Genomic DNA, 14,598 nt, shown 5'->3' with positions numbered 1-14,598 from the left:
TCTGAAATCACCGATTAACATGGGTTGAGAACGGATCTCAATTTGAACAGGAGTTCCCTTTCAAGCTTACTCTACTGGGAACAAGCCTCAGGTCAAATCCACTCACTCAGTTTCTGGATAATTTATTGTATACATAGATAACCAAAAGTTCTACATAAAATCTTTAAAAGATAAAGTTCAGTAAAGGACAGATAATGGAAGTTGAGGTAGTTCACTTTCAAATATAGCTATAAATATCAAACTTATGTAAATACTGCATGGATTAATAAAAAATGTGGATGTTACAAACCTCTTTTTCTAAATCTGTATAAAACTTCATTAATACATCGATTTGGATCAGGAATTTTCTAACAGGTATATACAGGGCGTTTCCTAACTAGGTGTAAAAAATTTAAAAGCGTAATCCTCGACTGATTTTGAGTCAAAAATATCTAATAAACATATGTCCGCAAATGCCTTGTTTCCAAGATACAGGGTGTTGATTGAAAGACGTTGAAAAAGGTTTTAAAGGTTTCTAAAGGTTTGGTGATATTTACTAAATTGTTTATTGTTAGTTTTTTTTTGCTACTTCCACTACTATAAACAAGATAGTCAGTGTTATTTTGGTGTTTTACTCTCTAAAGTGAAAGAATTTAGTTCTGTGTCCCAAAAATCAGATTATACCTCAGTTTTGAAAATTTTTCAAATGCCTAATTACACTAATCAAGAAATGGCCAATATGGTGTTTGTTTACGGCCTTGCTGATGGTAAGTGTTTGGCAGCGAGGCGCATTTACATGGAAAGGTTACGCAACACACCAGGAGTTTTCGAGAGAGTGAAACAATCATTAACAAGAAAGATGGAAGGGTGCATTATGAGTAATGGTGGTCATTTTCAGCAATTCTTATAATTAATCATTAAAGCATTCCCCCAAAAAATTGTCTTTTCTAAAATTCAAACACCCAAATTGAGTCATTTTGGAAATAAAATCTCTTTTTCTTGTCACATTTCAACACCCTGTATCTTGGAAACAAGACATTTGCGGACATATGTTTATTAGACATTTTTGACTCAAAATCAGTCGAGGATTACGACTTTAAATTTTTTACACGTAGTTAGGAAACACCCTGTATAATAATTTTTGTAGATTATTTACTTCTGGGATATGCTTTATGTGAAATATAAGTAATTTCACGATACAATACGTTCATATTTTGGCTCAAGCACGATCAAATCGAATTTAACAAAATTCGAAAAATGCTCAATCCAAAATATTAATGTACTTGTCCTTCATCTATCACCTCAATATAGATCAAATATGAAATAATGTCTGTAAATATTTGTACATTTTAAATTTAAGCTAGATAATAAGAAAAATATCACAATGCTATTTAATTAAGGTAGAAACCTTCGTCTTCAATCCAGAAATTTGTAATAACTTATATATCATATTAAACATAATTAAATAATTTTATACTGAAATTTAGAATTACCCAATAATGGCTGATATAAACGTTGGGTTAGTAGAGTCGCCGAAATTTTTTTAATAGTATAAGTTTTAGTTTCTACGTTTATTTATATAATTTTTTCTGCATTATGCAAAAATAATTTGTGACAAATCTATACGTTTTCATGTATTAAAGTTCCAAGTACAAAAAAAGCATATCCTTATGTATATAGTAAACTAAGTTCATCTATTGCTTCCTTCGGATGTAAGTCTAAAAGTGCTATTTGTTTCAAAATATCATTGCCATTTTAAATGTAGTATGGATTGTATCAATTTGAAGAAAAAAAACAGTTAAAAGGCAGTTCAAATCTTCTTGTCAAAACTGGTCTCAGGTATTTTCGAATTTTAAGTGCATTAAAAGTTTTATAAAATACTTGTTTTTTTTAAGGTGTTATTTACTTTTCATTCCACGTTAAACCATTATTTTCTCTCAGTTTTGACTAAACCGGCATAGAAACATTTGTTGAAAAATTCTCGCATTTCCTCACTTTATAAATAGATTAGACCCCGGAATGAAAAATTAAGAGTACAATTTGAATGAACTAATTAATTTTAAAGCCACATCAAGTCATATTAAATATTTTATCTGGCTTCGTTCTGGTTCTTCGATTTCCCCCATAAGCGTAGACGAATAACTCTTAACTAATTTCCACAAATCCTTTGGAATTATCGTTCGTATTTGCACTTGATGTTGTGTGACACAAAATTTAAATTGCTTGCTGCAAAATACAAATTAAAACCGGTAGTTTAGCAGACCCCGTATCCAGTCTATGTTTCAGTTTAAATTGCACTATTATAACTGGAAATTGCACACCCTCGTACAAAGGATGGCCCTGTGTCGATTTGTTTCCAATCGGTTTTTATACCTCTTTGTATCCTTTCAACATCAAATACTTTGGAGGATAGAAAATTTTTAGACACCGTTATTAGTCCCCGAAGTCCCCCTGTGTCAATATCGATTAAAATTTAAAATTTAATGCCGTATTTCAGAAATCTGGGGAATTTGCATAAAATTCCTCGGTTAACCGCTCAGGTAAACTGGCTAGAAGCTTATGATAATGTGACGTCTACCCGATGTCGTAAAGTGCCCTGTCCTGCATATGGCAGCAGGAAGGAGCCCTGGAAAGGCACGCAGGTTGTCGGGATCTTGGTCGCACGTGCTCCGAATCCTTCACCGACTCTTCTACATTTTCAGTTACACTCATGCGGAGTTTCTTTACTTAAAACTGTTTTTGTACTCTTTTCTGGCGTTGGCTATAAGAGTTAAAGTCCTTGTTTAAATACGAACTCTGTTGCGACCATGCGAATCCAATTGTGGATGAGAAGTAATGTTGCTATAAAGAGTCATTACAAAAGAAGAAGGAATTTTAATTATTGGAAAACTCGTTTCCTTCATTTGTCGACGAAACAATAAATTGGAGTGGTTTAGAGGAAAACTTTTTTTCTTAATTAGAGCTTCCAAATTTCTCATAAATTGTTTACTTCCTATATATATATGCATTATGTTTAAAATATTCTGTTTCTTATCATTTCGCAGATGCGACTCAAATTTCCAGCTTAAAAATGGGAACTTTCGTATGATTTGTCTCTCAAGTGTGAACACACGACTGGATATCTTTCACGCTAACCGGAATAATATTTTAATAGTGTTTTTTCAGTATATCGTCTACAAATTTTAGTAGAAATTTGTATGCACCTTCAACTCTCCCACATTTTCAGTTACACATCGGAACTTTCTTTGTTTCGAAGCTTCTGTATTTGTTTTACAGTCTGCTTTTTGTTGAGGCACAGCTGCACTGCTCATTTATTACCGGATCAAATGATCCTTTCCGAGTCGAATAGGTAATACATTTACCGAATTAAAGTGCTGTAGCATTCGCTCATAAATACGTCGACAGTACGAAATGATTAACGCCCATTTTAACGCGTATCAGTTAATAATTCCCCGGCTGTTCCGCACATTTGCGATTTTGGACATTGTTTTCGCTACATTTCGAGCTCACCGTTTCCAATTGTTTTCTAGCGCTTCCAAATTTATTTTTTCGCCTGTTGGCGAGTTCAGTTCGAATCAACAGTAAAAATCCCACTCCATCGTACATTTTCAAAAAGTAGAATATTTTAATTTCCTTTCGCTTAAATTACACGTTTCTGAAACATGCTCAGTTGATATTAATCATGTACATGTGAAATTCTGAACTAACTCTCCATCTACACCAAATTTAATAAATATACATCTACCAACATTACGTTTTCTTCACAAACAATTAAATACCTCTCCTATGATTAATGTTCTTCCAGCCATAAAATATTAACGGTGAACATGCTACATTATAGTAAAGGATAAATAAATAGAGGCTTCAGTTAAACAAACGGGCTTGCATAGACAAATAAAGGACAATTAAGGCTTGGTTTTGAGTTCAACCCTTATAAACACAAGGGGACCGTGGAATACTATGAATGAAGTTTCAGGACCTATTTTTGCCAACTCTTCTTTTGTGGCTTAAAACGAAATATTCACATTTTCGTTCACATTCACATTCATTTGATATGTTATAAATTTATCATTTCTAGCAATTTAAAAGGAGAGAATTTCAGCAAATGGACTTGCATTCTAGATCATCACACTCTAATTCTATAATAAAACAAGCGAATTCAAAGATTCTTTTCTTCGGTATCTTTCTCTGTCTGATTGAAGAAATAGCGCGCTCCTAATCCATATTGGAATATTATAAATTGTTGTACTTCAATTGAAGGATATTCTGGATACGCCTCTGCTTGACACAATTCAATCCCAGTTCAATTTTATATATCCGCACATCCAGGCTTTTATATTTGCATATCCAGAAACCGCGAACTAGTGCTCCCATCACAAAGCAAAGAGTACGATAAGATGTTTTAGGCTATCTGGGGGATTTTCCTTTGGTGCTCGACTTGGATCAAAAACGGTTCTTGTACGTTTCGAATTATTGCTTCCAGGTAAATGCGGTTTTGCCTGACTTTATCGACGAGTTTAAGTTATATCGAGGAATGCGAGGAAATCGGCCTTAAATAACCGCATTATGCGGTACATTGTTTATTCCATCCAGCTGATTAGGCATTGAATAAACCAATATCATGAAAAGCCTTAGCGAAATCTTTTATGGACCTCTTCGGGATCGACATGAATCTTAAGGAGACCCGCTTTATTCAAAATAAAGTAGCAATCCAGGATTTTTCGGGTCGGAAGAAGAAGCTCCGAAGGTTAGGATTCAAGGCACGTACTGCGATTTCCCCGGTATTTCTTCTTTGGAAAATTCCAAGGAATTAATTTTAATATTCGAAATTGCTTTTTTCTCGTTTGCCGAAGGAAGTGCTGCTCTGTAGCGGCAAGAGTTCTTTATCTGTACACAAAAATTTTAAAAGTTCGTCGAAAAGTCGTAAAACCGTTCCCAGCCAGACCTACTCCTATCGAAGTTGGAGAACTAAGTAAATGAATAATTAAACTTTTGATTTATGGCAGTTCCATGAGGAAAAAAAGGGATTTTCCGCTGGTAAAAATCCGCGGAAAGTTCTTAGCGCCCAATTCGATTACCCTCCTCACCTCTGACTGGGACCAAAAGCGACGCGATAGAAGGGACTTTTATATAAAATTTACAACTTCTATAGGTTGCTCTGTGCTTACCTTTTAAAACAGTTTTAATGAAGTTTTACCGGGAAAATTAATAGATTGCTTGAGTTTGTTTTTAAACTCTTTTCAATCAAGATAGATTTTTAATCAAATTATGGAAAGTTAATTTGGCGAAACTAGAAGTTTGAACTTGATTGTTCTTAAGCGCAATAACGCTCAAGCGTAATATGGTTGTATGGTTCAAAGGCCCTTGGACACTCCTGGGGGTATCTAGAAATATAACCTATTACTTTCTATTTTAAGAAGTTGTATAGGAACTCCTCTCGCATTGTAGTGTTTGACAGACTCTGGATTTGAATTATAATATATACGGTCAAGAAACTATATTGAACCTGACCGCAGGTTGCAGGTATAGGGAATTAACTGGTCAATTTAGGTCATTTAAAAAAAGTTAAAATAGTATTACCAGTAGATTTCTTGTCTAATTGGAAAAAGCAGAACTGATATATAGTAAAGAAAGTGACGAGCTTAAAACCTGTAAGTATGAAAAATGTATCGGCTGGGAACAGACATTGAGCACGATGAATAAAATATGGTTTTGCCGGAGTGGCATTCGGGATCAGAAAGTCAACAGTCGAGAGGCACACGTGGGAACACGGCACTGCTCGTATCCACTTAAGTATGAGCCCTTCTCAAAAAAAAATAAAAACTCAAATTTGGGGTTGGAGAAAAGTCACTGGGGTCGGTTAACGTCGGTTGTGGGGAGCTAAAAGTTGAACGTCTGGGGGCACGTAGGAACACGGTCAATTCTGAGTAATAGGGACGTAAACCGGGTGCGAAATTGTTAGTCTGAATTTACGGCGAATTTTCCAAGTGTGGAACGATGGAAATCGGCTTCCGGAATTGAGTCAGTGGAAAGGTCTTTAACTACCCGACATTGAGTCTAAGAGGGCTTAAAGTAAGGACATTTGTATTGCAGTCATTTTTTCGAGTGGTTGTGATGGTAACGTGGAAACAGCTAGATTTACATATTGAAACTGCCATTGTAGTTCAAACAAAACAAGTGTAAGCAAGCTCTGAGCTTTAATTGCGGCTCAAAACCTACAAACCAAATATTCCTTTTTTTACCACTGATAAAAAACGAAAATTGGGAAGCGTAAATTATTCACGATAAATGAAGAATAAATTAATACAAATAAAAACATTACAAAATAACGATAAATTACAATTCGTGAATTGCAATTTGTAATTCTGATTTTGATTTAGGTACTTATCGCTTTTGTTAAGAGAATAGGAAATATTAATAACATACAGATTAATTACATTAGTTAATTAACCCATGGGGTTTCCAACTGCTTAAATTTAAATAAAATTTAAATGATGAAAGAGTTTCAAATTCAATATTTATAAATATTTGCTTCGCTCGTCCTTTTAGGACATACACAGTAATATCAATCAGGTAAATGGCCCGGTTCATCAGGAGTGACAAAATTACCTCATACGTATTTATGCATATACATGTTCGACGATAAATTTCATATCGACATACCTGATATGTTCACTAGGTCCTTATGCATCAAACAAAGTTACGATAAAAGCCAACAACACCAATATAAAATATTGTAATTTAGTTCGCATCAGTGTAAAAACCGCACATTATGTTTTTAATGACATCAAGGAGATTCTGTCGTCAGGTTTCCCATAAAAGTACGATATGTTTGTATGTATGTTGTTGTATTCGCATGTTGCCAATGCGTGACTAGTACACAACTAACAGTACTTTTACCAAGACCTTTGCGATAATGAGGTACTAATCCTAAGGTGTAAAGGTCTTGCAAATAACACGGCAAGTTTTCAGGGTCCGGTTTCAGAAAACGCGCTACGTCGCTGCACTACCTGCCTCAAAAATTAACATCTTCTCACATCAATAACTCATTTTTCCATTGTCTTCAAATCCATCATATTCCAACAAAACTCAAAGGCTAAAAAAAAAATGCTTCCCAAATCAAGAAGCGAAAGCAAATATTTATTCGAGGCTTAGATCAGCTTGGAGATTTTTTGTTTCAATAGATTCTCGTAAATATGCGAGCGATGGAGAAACGTCTAGTCGAAGGAAGTCGATGTAGAGAAAAACTCCATTTTTATTCCTCGAATAAAGTGGCCATTCAATTGAATACTGAAAAGCTTTTTACTCACGGCCTTTTGTCGAGGGAAAAAATTGGCTCAATTTGTTATACAGACTGCTGTTTTCACAACACAAAGCCCCGCTAACGAAGCAGATATTTAAGTTTAACTGGTGAGAAATGGCTTCTAGGATTTCCAAAGCTTTGAGCATTGTTATGTACCTACATATATGGATATGGTGCAGTCGCTCTAGTCCAAAAGCTCCCCTTTAAGGGTGCAATTCTGTAATTGGCCGGACCCCGACATATTTCATCATCCCCAGATAACTTTTTCCATTTTTTATTTAAAGAGCAGATAGATTTATAAGGAAGCCCTTTCCTCGCTGGAGTTTTTCTCTCAAAAATATATCGTTAATATAACTGTCACAGATTTTTTCTATATGGCCGTACCCGTGGGCTTAATTTATTATATCTATGTTACACGTTGGATAGCGAAAACCTGCCTGCGAAGAGTTATAAATTGAAAATTCGCTTTTGCGTGTTTTCATCAATATGGCATTGGGGTTGCAAAGCGCTCTCCCCTAAATGAGCCACCGCTTTGTTTCCAGTAATTTAGTAATTACATAATATTTCATTCCTCTCATGAATTATCGTCATTTGTCTGGTTTCTCTCAGGAAAAATGCGCTCTATTATTGTAAATTCAAATGAAACCGATACTCTCCCTTGAAAAATTTAATTCCGAATGTAAATACGGATAAATCCGACACTGGAACACGTGTGTCGGAACGAGCATTTGAGCTAGACAAGAGACGCAATTAAACAGTGTCAAAGCCAGGCTCAAAAAGCTCTTTTAGAGATATAGGCAATCAAAAATGGCAAAGCAACGTTTTGAAAAGTATTTAGCGCTCCAGTTGCGTCGCTGCAATAACCCAACGCCAAAAAAAAAACAAACACGTGAAATTTGAATTCATTATTGTTCTAGGGATTTTTTCCCTGAATATATTTGGAGAGGTGCTTTTGCGAAATTCGAGATTTAATTGAGTGCTAATTTGCCGCAGGTAAAAGAGGTTGCACAAAAATGAATCGCCATCGTGATTTTTCGTAGGTAGCAGTTTTTTATTTTCAGATTGGGGAACAGCACTAAGGCGCAAAAAAAGTGCAGTCACGTTGAAATTCTTGACATGCCCGGTCGTGGACCAACTCGAAGGGAAAACTAACCGAGAAAATGGGAAAGGTGGTGTAGGAATCGAAACATGAACAGTTAAGAAGCGTGAAAACAAGAGCAACCATCGTAAAACTGTTTCTTGGACTCTTCTCAGAAACGAATCCCACCATTCCTATCGAGGACAACCGCCTCTTATTTCCCCAGCAATGGCTCTACTAAATCACCCGAACAGCCACTAAACAGCACATACAAAAAAAAATGTTCGTAAACACATTAAGCTCCAGAATGATTCCTCCCATTGAAAATTAAACCCATATTTTGCAGGCATGTTCGTGTTGGGAGTCGTCCATCAGTCGTATAATGCGAAATGGAACGCATGCTCATTCGTCAACCTTTCTGGATTGTAAATATTCGCGTTTCCGTAAACATTTTTCACGCCGAACCTGATATGAGGGCCCCCCGAAAGGTAGAACGCAGGGCCGTAACTTATCGGACTTTGATAGATGGTAAACTCCGGCCTGGATGTGGGAATGTATACGTACGTATGTCTGAATATTTGAGGGATTATATGGGGAATTGAGATTTTTTGGGGAGAAATTTGGTTTCTTTTTTGATTTGTCGATCACTGAAAATTACTTCTTAAAGTGATAAAATTTACAGAAATTTCTGAAAAAAAAAGCTACCGAATCTAAATGCATTCTGATGAGTCAGTGACCCATTGCAAAAACCTATTACGGCTCTATGCCTCATTCCAGCTCTGCCTTCAATTAACTCGAGCACCCCGAAGACCGGTTTCGATCCTATTAGATCTTCAGTTCGGTTCATCTCGAGTCAATTAAACGCAGGCAGAAATCGGCAATGTCAACGACAAGTCTATTGAGCCTGCAGGAAAATATCCTACTAGCGCCATCTGCTGTATCCTTTTTGCCGCTTATCGGTCGAATTATCGCGTGTCAGCAACAGGGCTTAGTACACAAGGACTATACTCGATGCCAGCAAAAAAACAAGAACAAATATAGAAATAAGGGTGAAGAGAGGAAATGATGATGTGTCGATATGACTTAATTGCACACGTGAATTTTCTTTAGACTGGGGCCCACACACCGCTAGATCCACCTCTGCTTCTCGATCTTACTATTTTTACTACAACGAGAGCGTCAAGGTTTTTCAAGTTTTTCACAAGGGCTTCACACGATGATGAGAAAAAAAATATTGATTGGTGTGTGAAAAGTGCACACATACAAGTTTATATTACGTAATTAGTATTTTTATTTACCTTGACACCTATAGGTTTAAGTAGGAAAAATACCCCTGTAAACACCAATAACAGCATTTTCTCAATTACTCGGGCGAATTTGCATTCGGACGCTGCCGTTTCCGTGTCGCATCCCATTCATAAATACAGATTAAAAGCAACACTTAGGTAAACCTAGTTCTAAGTGTACATTTTAATTTAACGGGCCTCGAAGAGTACAAAGGGCCTGCTACTTTCAATTTAGCTTCGTCTTTTTGCATCTCCCCTTGTAATTTAATAATACTTCCGAGTCTTCGGCAGTAAATGAGACAAAGACATGATTTAAGGCGACGGCAAATCATTACTTTCCCCATGACGATTTATACCTTATTAGTATATCAATTACACCGAGGATGTCAGTTATGACCAAATACTTCACCGAGTTCCATAAACTTGGGTGTAGGCCTGATGGCATCCATTAATATTCCGCAAATTGTAGAGTAATAATCTCCGATAAAGTGACAAAATGTGATCAATCATATTTCCGGAGACGATGTACGACATGTCTCGTAATTAAGCGATTGCGAATAATCAGCCATTATCCGCAGCCATTAGCGTATCAATGGGGCACGACTTACCCCCCTCGTCTTGAAATTCATCAATTTCAGCTGGGAAAAATCTCAAGTGATTTATCGCAAATTCCTGGCTTGTCACTTTGTTTATTGTTACTAAAACAGACTGAATTTCGAATTTCCACCCTCCATTAATTTATTAAATGAAATAGCGGAAACTCCACTCATAATCCCTGACTTCTGCTCTAATCTAGCATGGAGGGAAAACAGTAGCGTAAAAGCCTCTATGTTCGGTACTAGTTTCTGTCTCCTTAATCCGTTTTATATGTATATGTATATAAGTTTAACAGCGAGCTTACCACGCAAATTAAATGCCAGGATTACAGAATAAGTTCCGTAATAATAGGTGAAAAGTGGCAGAGGAGGTTGGTCTTAATTTTCCATTTTACGAAAAATTACAGGAACACTTTAATTAACTTTTCTGCGATCTATCGCAGGAATAATACAACTTTATCCGGACTCCAACCGGAGTAGGTGGATTTTAGTTTAATTTAAATAAGGCCCAGGGAATAATTCCTCATCTGAAATCAGCGTTGCGTAAAAATTAGAAGCAACTTTTAACGCAAAAAGGCGAGATGCAGTTACGGAACATGTACTATGTACCGTTGGCGTGTTCAAACAGGAGTCGTGTGTCACTTCCGACGGTAAATAATGCATGGAACAACATGAATTTCGAGCGAAGGGAAATGTTAGAAAAGTTTCCGTGCAGCAGGCTCGTATAGAAGTTCTTAAAGGGCGCACTAGGCTCTCGCAGGCTGAGGGCGTTTATGGGTTCTGTTGATGGTTGTAGATCAGAAGGATGCATGGTCCTTCTCTCGGGGCCACAGCGAGGTGGTGGAAAATCACGCTCGGATCGGCGTAACATCGCAGTCTCAGAGACATTGCTGCCTGGAAAAATAACAAACAATCAATACGTCACTTCGCGTTAAAAATGACACCAGCTGAGTCCGTAAAAAAGGGTGCCGGTCGTCATACATAGACAAAAAGATAATAAAAATAACGATGCACGAGGGCAAGCGGGTTTGCCATGTTGACTTAGGTCTAGTAAGACAGCGCTTACAGGTTTTAAATATGATTTTCTCAGTCAGTGTGTCGGACCATTCATAGGAAATCGAAAAAGACTGCTAGTAACTATAAAAGTTCAAATTTTCCACTATTTAGGCCATGATTTTTTTTCCTCGGTAAAATCCGGGAATCGGCCCCTTTCCTCCCGTTGTTTCGGTATAGCTTAAACATGAAGGTTTTGACTGAGCACCAGCAGAATGTCGTCGATTCTTGAACATAATTTGTTGATAAAGCGTTTATGACCCTCGATGGTCATTATCTGACCCAGTAAAATTATTGGGCAGGCTGTCGTGACCCAGCTTATGGCCTTGCCTGATATGGCCGTGGAGTTCTCGGTAAGGGCAATCAATTGCTCACTGTCCATTGGGCGTTTTGATTACCAGTAATCGAGGCGCTTTTCCATTTATTTTGAGGAAACCTTCAATAAAGGAATAATTGATCAGCTTTAGTCGTATTCTAGCGGTTTAATTTAAACTTCATTTCAGATTCTAGAGTATTTCCTTTTGGATCTCCTCTCAGCCCCTTTCCTCACTGATCTGCAGTTCTGCCATTCGGCTTCGTCGTTTTGTTAACTTGTCCTGCGCACATAAATTTCAGAGACGTCTCAAATCACTCAATTCCCACCTAAAATAACAACTTTAAGTCACCACTAATGGTTTCCACTCCACGGCACAATACACAGTACTTTTTGGCTGAGTCGAAAGGAATTGTAAACATTTTGTCCTTCATCTTAAACTCGCATTTAAAGCCATTTTCCTCCGTTTCGGTATCTCGTATTGTTTATGTCGAATAAATGGGCCCATTAGCTACAGCATTCTCCGAATAATAATTGCCGGAATCCTTTTAATTTGAGCTTTAGCTGATTTGGCTTTTAAATAAATATCTCTTGTTTCCCTAAAACGAATTTTAAAAGAAAAATAGCCCCGGTATTTATATTGCTGTGTTTGCAACTTACAAAGGGTAACAGCTTAAGCAACAAATTAAATTTTCCTCATAAGAAATGCTTTCATAACTGGTTTGGTTTCGTAATGAGGCAGTTATAAATTGATGTAAGTAGAGAAAAACTAATTCCTCAAATTCCTTTTAATTAGACCTAATGGCGGTAGAATTCTTCAGTTTGTCTAACGCCATAAAAACCTTGAGCTATGCGGTATTATTTATTTCCGATTCGGAATTTAGAGTGCTTCCTTGAACATTTGGAATAATCTGGCCTATTGTCCTGGCAATTATCGATGTTAAAAGCTCCAGTAACTTCATGATTTATTTATAAATAAATCACCCTAAGAGAATTTCTCATGGATAGTCGAGCAGAAAGCACAATTTACGTTTCAAAGGCCGACATTTAAATATCAGCTATGTAGATATGAATGGGGCATGACTGCTCATTTCGTGACTAAAAACCTTCTTGTATGCGTTGGAAAATCGATTTCTGTGAAGATATATGAGGTCGCATATGGAATTAACCTACATCAAAACTACAAAAAATCACTTTCAGTGATTGACAAAAGAATTCCAGTTATTTGTTTGTAAGAACAAAAATTCATTATAATCGCCTTTTAGAGTAATATAAAACACCTGATTTTAAGAATTCTACTCGCAAAAAGGTCCATGTTTTACATAAAAAAATAAAATAATTATCTGCCTTCTGTGGAAAAGTTGCGTCGCCACAATAATAAATTTCCCCCGAAGCGAGTCAGGAAGATGGAATATTGAGGATTTCCTCACAAAAAGTGCTTTGTTAAAAAAATAACGAAGCTGTGGAAATTTTGCTTTTCTTAATGTTCTTTAGACGTCGAATTACTGAGGCACTTAAAACTTAAATTAAGAACGAATTTACATAAAAGTTTTTAAAAACTGATGTATTGCCTATTGTTCGTTTATTACCCGAAACAACGCAACCACAGATCCGAGGCAGTTTCTACGTCTTCATCAATAAAATATGCAAATCAGCTTCCATAGGTCGCTTTATCTTACGTGCATATGCATATTAAGCAGGAATTTATATAGTAATGTGAAGAAGTGAGGGTGGGAGGCTTAAATGATAGTTCTCTGCATATGCAAGATAAACAAAACAACACTATGTAAATCACACTTTAATAACTTATTTTCCTTAAGGTTTTATTAGGGTCTCACGGAAATATGTATTTACTTACATAGGTCTACGTTTTACGAGATATTACCGAGAGATGATTGATTTTTTTGTTTTCCGTAAACTTGGAACTTACATAAATTTCATAGCCAATTACCGAAAGTGATAAACTTGAACGGCTCATGTAAAAGGAGTGGGACATATTGCACGTACCATATCATGGTTTATAGGATTGCAAGCTGTTAAGCATCACGTAGTTACTTAATCGGCTTATTCGAAGACCCCTTGTTACAACATAATTGAATGCGACCATCAGAAAAGAATAATTTTTATCGCCATTTCGATGCCCTTAAATTTTCTGAAACTTTATGGAGTTCAGAATAATAATTTTTAAAAGTGGTTTATTTAAATCGCCCCCTAAAATTTCCGTACCTTCTTTCCATCCCTTTTCATGGCAGATGTAAGGGGACAATTTTCGTCTTCATTATCGTTAATGACCGGATGATTCTCAGTATTAATTAAGCATAAATTTGAGAAAAAGTCTTACTGAATTTTAGTACATACTGGCCTGAAATTCACTGAATTTTGGTCAGAAATGTAGGTGCGTTTGATAAAGCTTTACCTAGATAACTCTGCCAGTTCCAGGGATAATAATGATCAATCGTAATCAATGGAATAACTGCAAAGCACATTCGCGTGCAAATTTCCATTGCACCTGCCTCTGTGCCAAAACACTCCGAACTTAAATTGAATTGTGCAGTTATTTAAGTTATTTAAGTAAATTTGATGTTTGTTTTGCAATTTGCAGCTGACCCTGAAACGTCGATATTCCATTCGGTTTTTAGGCAGACGCCCCCGGGCATGCCTCCAATAAATATAAATTTAATTGAATTATAAGAAATATTGATTAAACACGATTTCTTTTTTTAAGTGGACAACGAAGGATCAGCACGAAACGGGACTTTCGTTTCAAGGAATATTTTCGTGCTTTAATGGCGTGCGTTGGTGTAGGACAACAAAGTACCATAATGGAACGAATGCTATTTAAAATTGCCTCGTCGTTGTAAAAATAAAAACACTTTACTTACGCAACAATCCTCCTAGTTCACTCATCATAACTGGATTCGTTCCACTGCCAACTACAAGCACCCATAATTACCCACGACAATCAATAACCTCCATAAAATCGTAAAACG

The sequence above is a fragment of the Euwallacea fornicatus genome, chromosome 10 (assembly GCF_040115645.1).
Source record: "Euwallacea fornicatus isolate EFF26 chromosome 10, ASM4011564v1, whole genome shotgun sequence".
NCBI lineage: Eukaryota > Metazoa > Arthropoda > Insecta > Coleoptera > Curculionidae > Euwallacea > Euwallacea fornicatus.
This window is presented reverse-complemented; position numbering follows the sequence as displayed.